This window comes from Quercus lobata, chromosome 6, assembly GCF_001633185.2.
Source record: "Quercus lobata isolate SW786 chromosome 6, ValleyOak3.0 Primary Assembly, whole genome shotgun sequence".
Lineage (NCBI taxonomy): Eukaryota > Viridiplantae > Streptophyta > Magnoliopsida > Fagales > Fagaceae > Quercus > Quercus lobata.
The window spans coordinates 757,083-765,687 of record NC_044909.1 but is presented as its reverse complement, the minus strand read 5'-3'; positions in this window follow the sequence as shown (position 1 = coordinate 765,687).

Sequence of the window (8,605 nt, the reverse complement as noted above, 5' to 3'; positions counted from 1 at the left end):
TTATATATATATATATAAATTGTCTTTTTATTTGTATTTTTTTTCACATACAAAATAATTAAATAACTTGATCGGTGTTTTCCACTTTTCCTTTCAATATAAATAGATGAGAACACTTAAAACTAAATATAAACAATACATATGTATTATTGACTTTGCAGTCTAATGTTCATTAGTAGAATAATTTCACTCAAAAATAGAGAAAAAAATCTGGACAAGGTAAAGGATTCTTCATAATAGCAGTATCTTCATCACTATCCAATATTTTCAAATTTATAAATGCAAATGAAAACAAAACAAGAAAACTTACAAAATGAAAAATAATAGAACTTGTATTGGCACTTGAAATTTGAAGTTTGATTATTGATACTATATAACTACAATTCTATCAAATTCTGAAAGGATTTCAAGAACAAAACAATAATCAACATTATTAAGTAATCTTATAAAAAAAAGTCAATGATTTTTATTAAAAAGTGAATAATATCTCATAGGAAATAACTAAGACTGCAAACATTACACAATTTTTTGGCAAATTTGACACACAAATACTTTCTACATTCTTGGATGGGAAATTCCAACTAGTTAGTTCATAAGAACAGTATTAATAAGTGTTAAGCATTAACCATCCTCATCACCCAACTGAATTTGTATGACTCGAGATCATCTCCTAACACACTGATACCACCAATGATCGATTGGATAAATCTCCCATTCTTGCTCTTGCTCTAATCCCATTAGGGCATCCAAGCATATATCTTTTGAATTTCCTTCCACGATCACCTTTCTATAGGCTTCGTGTCTTCCATTTTACAAGATGAAAATGTGCATTGGATGATTGTAAAAAAAAAATCCCCATCATGACGTAAAGATCAGGCAAAAAGTGATCTTTTAAGGCAATAAGTTGTTTAAAGCATTTGCAAAAGTTCAACCAATCCCTTTTTTCCAAATTTTGATTTTTCAAATATTTATTTATTTATTTTTCTAAGAAGCTCACTATTCAATCTACTTCCTATTATGATCCTAGTATTCCACATGAATTAAGTATAAGCTAAGCCACATGTTTATAAGTTTTTGGACACTCTCCCCTTACAAACCAGTTTTTAAGTTCTACCCCTGGGTTCCTAACATTTGGTAATCAAGTCAATCGGTCGAGTCTCTTCTAAACTCTTAGACACTCTCCTCTTGTAAGCTAATAGTTTACTATAAGGATATTTGAATAAAATAAAGAAGAAATAAAGAGTTCTATTAGAAACTTTAACTGATTGGAGCAATAATTAAGAGGTGGACTAGAACTAAGCTCGATTTTTTGGGTTGGTTTATTCATGTGTTGATGGATTGTGGTTTTTTTAATTATTATTATTATTATTTTGAAGCTTAGGTTAGATTGGGTTTGGATTGGCAAAATTTTCACTCAATTAACCCAACTTTAACCCATGCTACTAATAGATTTAAAAATATATAATTTAAATTCTGTTTATTTGATTTATTATGGATTTGTGGTTTTATTTTAAATTTGTTATTTGATATTTTTGAGACTTTTTAAAAGGATTTTGATACTTAGTTTTAAAAAACTTGATTATTTCGTCTAATTGTGTAAAATGTAATAAAGAATGGTCATAACCCAACAAGTTAACCAAAACAAACTCGATTTACATGGTTGGGTTTTGGTTGAAGATTTCTCAACCGAAAAAAAGTTAGATAGGGTTGAGAAATGCCACAAACCCAATACAACCAACCAATGCACACCTTTATTTAGAATTTGGTTAAAAACCCAATGAAATCATTGAAAATGCTTTGTAGTCTACGGACTTCATTTTGACAGGAAACCCTAGAGGGGAGGTTCAATTCAGGCCCATCCAATGCTCTTCATTTAGGGCCACACCAGCAGAACCCAAATGGTTCTAATTAATTATGACCCCCAAACTCAAAGCCACGTGCAGAAGTACTGTATTCATAAATACATAAGATGAGATTAAAAATGACAAATTTTAAAACTTTGTCACCCTGCTAGCACATTACCCTCCAAGTCCAACAAAAAATAAAGCCTTTTTTTAATTTCAGGTAGCTCAAGGATAAATAAAACTGAGGAAAGCAATAGCAATAACAATAGCAATAGAAATAGCTAGACGAGTGTGACCCTGATGAGAAAATGAGAAGCTATAATATTGTAGCAGTAGTAGAGCAATAAAGTTCGTAGATACTGATAGGTGTTCATTGAATTAGGTGCGCTTGTTTAAGTTGCTGCAAATGACTAACACTACAGTCGTCTTTTTCCTGAATATTCGTTTTAAGAGGCTTGAGAATTCATGTCATTTTCATTTTCGATGTGGATGTCATTTTAGTCTTTTCAATTTTTGCTTTCCGACAATGAACCCAAAAAAACAAAAGACATAATATATAGTATAAGTGTTGGGCATCAAAAGGCACCAAACAAACAACTTTCATCAGCTAACCAAAAGCAAAACGGTCAGAACTCAAAAAACACAAAGTACTTTCACGTCTCCTTTAATCATCATCCCACCAACCTTGCTTTTCTGTCAAAAGCACCAAGGGCATTTCAGTCCCAACATACTTTTTTTTTTTTTTTATAAATTAAACCCCCCCCCCAAAAAAAAAAAAAAAAAGGAATTTGTCTTTTACTTGTCATGTTGGGCCCTACAAAATATCCAAATTCCATGGACTAGTAAACATGTCTGTGGGCCAATTATATCCGTATTGCGAGATGGGGCTGAGTTTTAGTTTCACAAGATAGCTGGCTCAGAATCAGAATCAGAATCAGATTTCAGAATATATATAATTATTCGCAAATTCTGCTTTTGTTGACCATATTTCACATTCAGTAACAAACCTTTGAACCGTTTGAAGAAAAATTTGAAAGCGAAATTTGGGATATTCGTCAAAGCTTAATACTACTTTGTGTTCTTACTCTGGGATGGAATACTGAATGCTAGCTATAGCTGAGCTGTTGCTTAAGTTCCAATTCTTCAATCATGGAGGAGGTGGAGAATTTTGTGACATCATTTTCGTCAAAAGTGTAATATATTTAGCTTTGAAAGCGCTTCGCTTTTCACTTTATAATTTTATTGGAGCTGACAAAAGTTTAAGGTGTGGGGCTGGGACCAGGACCAATTTGGCATTTCCGATTTCTGATTTCTGATAGCTGCTGATATGTACAAAGACTATGTCTATGACCTAAGTAACCTTATCCTTTTTGCCTTTTTTGACTGCTATACGTCGGTTTTATTATGTATGTTTATTTTAATTGCTAACTGTATATATTAACCTTTAAAATTCACTTAACTTTTGGTTGTAAATTACAATAGTATATATGTCAACATTATTATTATAGTATTAATTTGTTTATATTTTATAAAACTTCTGGTCCTCGATCGGCCTTATATTTGAAGCATGGATTAAATATTGTAAGCACGGTAAATCAAATATTTTCGATGCTTTACTTCTAAGTTCTAATCACCCATCTTTTTTTTTTTTTCTTTTTTTTTTTTAAATCAGACAACAATGTTAAAGGATATACATTTTGCGGCGTTCAAACTGTGGATGTCTAGATTTAGAGTACCATCTCGACTGCTATCTTACATGTAGTTTTACTACGGGAGGGCTTGCTAGAGTCAATATATATATATTTATATGATCCAAATTAAATTATAGGTTTAAAGGTACACATACACACTGTTGTATATTCAAATTTTTAAATCTTAACTATGAAATGAACTTGAAATTGGAGAGGATCTTGTTTCATATAGAAATTAATAGCTAGGGTTTAATTTGTGTTAATATTTGACATTGAGAAAGAGAAGGAAGATACCCTCTATTACCATAGTGATTAGTGAGATGCTAGCAATTGCTTTTGTTCTCACTGCATTTAATTCGAGTGCCCGTATTCTAATCCTTAAAAAATATTAATTAGAATTTGTGGTGATCGATTTCCATGCACGAGTATAAGATTATTTACATGAAAGAGAAATTATAGAAAGATATCTAAATTGGTTTCATCATTTCATAAATGGAACTTGTCTTTGTTTGAATAATTGGTGACACTGACTAACGATTGTTTACATTATACTAATATTGTCCACAGCTACAACTGTATCTAAAAATAAAAAATAACGAAGACATGTATAAAGTATCTATATATAGTGCCATTTTCTTTAATTTCTAGGACATTGTATATTTGTATTTCTGTATTTCTAATGATTTTTTTTATTAATCTATAATTTGATTCATATATATTAATTAGTACGGTTGCTGCGTGGAGTATGCATATTTATGGCTTCCATGGATCATTAAATATAAAGTCAGCACGGATTAAGGCAGCCCAAGGTGGAATACTTTCTGGCCTACATATTACTATGATTAGGGCTGAAACTCGGCCCAAGTTTTGGTTGGACTTAGTTCAGGCCTACTGCCTCAGCCTAAGCGGGATTTAAGGTATGCCCAAAATTCTTTACATATAAGATTTATATTGCACGTAGTACTAGTTTTGACATAGTTCAATATATTTATGGTTTTCTTCTTCTTCTTTTTTCTCCCTTCGTTTTTTCCACAAAATTCCAAATGTTAATTTCTGCAAATCATTAATGAGGTTGGCTTTTGAATACAATATGTGCAGCAATATTCTATAGTTAAGTTAATTTGTGTTGAGGGCCATTTGTGAAAGCCTAAGCAGACAGAAAGAAAGCCCAAATAATATGGACAACAAGGAATTGACAAAATAGATAGCAAAAAACCATTAGGCCCAAACGGCAGGAGTAATGGATCACAGGCCCAACAAATAAACAAATGGGTCTTGAAGAGGCAAGTGGGCTCAAAGAAGCCCGGAAAGAAAGAAATGGCATCCCATGGGCAGTGTATGAGGTAGAAAAGCGAGAAAGGGCCGCCGCAGGCCCAAGGCAATGCAAACTAAGAGAGTAAGGGGTTTATAGCAGGCCCATGAATCCCAAGGATGAGAATAAGGTTATTGGGCCAAGGAAGCCTAATGAAGTTAGTAAAAAGCCCATGGGAGTGTGGAATTAGCAAATGGGCCGAGGAAGCCCAAAGAAAGCAAACGGCCCATGGATGCCTAAAGGAAAGCCCAAAGGGACATAGGAGCCCATAAGTAAAAGCAAAACAGTAGCCATGACAAGCCACTGAGAGAATGAATAAACGGCTGGCCCAAAAAGATGTCTAGCAGGATTAAGTTATTACGGTAGGAATAACAGTACAACGTTGCAAGCAATAAAGAAAATCGAGAGTGGGTCAAAGAAATGTAAGACCCATCATCAGACAAAGTCCAACTCTTGAATAGAGCGGGAAACCAAAGAAAAGCCCACATAGAAGGTCAGAAAACACGGACGGAGAGTCTCCAGACCACGGTAAACGCATGAGCAGCAGGCAGACTTTTGGACATATCTGAAAGGAAAGCACGCGCAAGGCCAAGGCACCACCAGCCTGTACCCAGCCAATATGGGAGGTGGTGGGGCCATGGGCCAGAAGTAAGAGGTAAAGGGGGTATGGTTTGGTGGTGGGGAGATGGGAAAAGATCTATTTCGCGGCTCCTGCCCAAGCCCTTTTGGGAGGTACGTCCTGCTAGGATGATAGACCACCCAAAAGAGGCAAAGTTGAGGGAGGGAACCGTTAGGTGCATGCCTTGAGGGAAAGAGAGAGAAAACAAACCTGACTTTGTCTAGCAAGGGTGAATGTCGCACAGACTTGGTGGTCGGCAAGTATGCCTAGACCAGATAAAGGCGGTTAAGGGGCAAAGTGGTAAAACATTAGTCACGGCAGGCACTATAAAAGGACCCTTGCCGTGCCTTGAAAAGTGGACCGAAAAACAGAGTATTCACGGAGTAAAAAAAGAAAAACAGAGTAAAAAGATAAGAAAGAAAACAGAGAAGAAAAGAGAGGAAATTGAGGAAAAAAGGGAGATAGTTCAATGGGCATGCACCAGTAGGTCGGTTTCCCTCTCTCCCCCTTCAAATCCTGCCCTCTTCCAAATCGTAACAAGAATTCCTTTTGGGCAATAACCATTCAGGTCCGACTCCCTCAAAACCATTAATCCCCATGGCAGGATCTTTTCCTAGGAGATTATTTGCATTGAGAGGAGGCGTTCTCCCCTCTTTGGTTTTGCTTTGGCAGACCAAACTTAAAACTTGATTTATGCCCATTGTTGATTAGTTCATATTATTTTCTTTCTACTTTATTTTCTCTGTGACTGACATTATCACAACTGTAATCATGTTTTATAAGTAGGGATTACTTAGCCATTTACTTAAATAGTCAGAGTACTCTGTTTTAGTTATTATTATTATATCTGCCTGCCGTAATTCATCTAAAATAGTTCTGCTTGCCATAAGCCCACTCCTGGCAGACAAGGCATAGTTTGTGCACAAACCGGCCCAAGTTGAGTTACAATTGAACCGGCCCCAACTCTCTTACTCAGAAACATTCGGGCCCATTACCACAGGAGGCAGCCCAACCCAACGCACAATACACAAAAAAGGCCCCTACAATTTGTAAGGCATTCTTCTAAGTTATTAAGATCTTCTTCATTTGAAATTGATTAATTTCTTGAATGTGAATTTATGATTAGTCATCTACAAATTCAAAAGTATATTCAGTACTGTCACGTCATTTAAAATCTCAAAATGAAGTGATAGTCTATGCATTATTAGATTAAAATATAATCTTAATCATGAAATAGACTCTCTCTATTTGGAGAATGTTATTACAATTTTAAGACCATTTGATGAGTATTATTGCAAAGACATTAACAATAAGGACATTTACTCAAAGATGTATAGAGATAATTATTAATTCCACAACAAAAATACTTCCTTTGATGCACTGCAAACTCTATTTGAGGGTTTGCTTAATTAGTACAACACCAATCTCTTTACTTAAGTAATGTGTTGTGGACTTTCAGTACAGTAGTGCTTCACTATTTCACTTTTTATGGAAGGAATGATGAGGGTTTCAAGTTGAAAATGCTTTAGATATTTCAGGATTATGTACCTGACCAAACCTTATTAAAATTTACATTCCAAAATCCAAACTCATACAAAATCTTATTGAATTTTAGAAATTTCATTCTAAACCCATCCCATTTATATTTGAAAAAATCTAAACTTGTTCCAAACCCAACCATTTATCTTACCATGAGTCACATTTTGAACGGATCATATTGGAACATAGAGGTATATAAAACCTAAGTGTAAGGACACGATTCCTTTGCGGCCCACTAACATTTTTAGGCTCACGCAATAAAGGTCCTTCACAATATGATTTGTAGAGAGTGGGCTTGAAAAGCTAGTCGCTGGCCAAGTGGCGATGCCCGGTCATGGCTTTAGAGGAAGCTCTAAGGCGTCGTACCCCGTGGGATGGAGCTCCTCGGAGCTGATCCGAGGACCTTTTGAGATCTTATCCCGGTTACCCAACGGCGGGATTTCTTCCGTGAAGTCCAGTCTGGTTGAGATGTTTCCCCACGTAGTCTTTCTTTTTTCTTTGGGGCTGGGCTCTCCCCTGTGATTTACTTACTTCCTTATTTTATACTAGCTTGCATTCGCTATCCTTCGTCCACGTGTAGGGTCAGTTTTTACAAACACTGACATTTGTCCCATCAGTCCAATCCTGGAATTGTTGGGGATGGTTTGATAAAGCTGCAGAGTACGGCTCTGTCAGGCGCTGGGTCTTATCTGGAAGGGTAGTAAGGATAACCTCCCCAAGGTATCTTGGATCTCCTTACGAATTCGTCCCTATACCAGTTTCACCCCTTTGTTCTGGTGGGACTATGGATCTGCCGAGGACTACACTGTCCTCGGCTGCCTCCCAAAATTCTTTTGTACTCTGCGTTGTAGAGCTTGGGCCACAGCTCTCCTCGGATTGGGCCTTCGGACTCTCTAAGGGCAAATGGGCCTAGTCCACGAATTGTTGGGCCCCACAATAGCCCCTCAAAACCCTTCTGTCGACTTCCGGGTTGGAAAGGAGGGTTTTGGCAAACCCGGGCCCTCAATATGGCCCATTTAGTTTGACCCCGCATTTATGTGAGCGGTTTCCCAGGAAGTCGGCCGGTTTTCAAGGGATTCCGTTTAATCCGCTCGTGATCTACTCCTGCCGCTTGGATGTCCCAGACGCGCCCTTAAATGAATTCCCTTTACGAGGCACATTTATGTCCGGCGGCTCATCTGATAAGGTGGGGAAACGGAACGGGCGCCTCTTTTCTCTTCAGATTCTTTTGGAAACTTTGAACGCATTTAATTCCATCCGTTTTGCCCTTCCTATAAGAAGGCAAGCAGGTGGCAGTGACTTTCGTACAGACTCCTCTCCTTCCTTCTGAAATCTGAAATCCGCATCCCCCTTTAGCGTCCACTTAGCCCGTTTGTTATACATCATATCCGCATACGCCCTCCATAACGAATGATGAAGGAAACACGCTCCTCCTCAAAACACCATATTCTGACAAAACTTGAAATGGCTCGGTCAGGGCAAGGGTGGCGCAGACTTAAGATCTGTCCCGCCTCTCTTTTAGCCAAAATCCGAAGCAGGGGCTCGTCATGTCGACTTCTCGGCGTGACTGAGTCGAGAACAACCAAGACCAGCACCACCC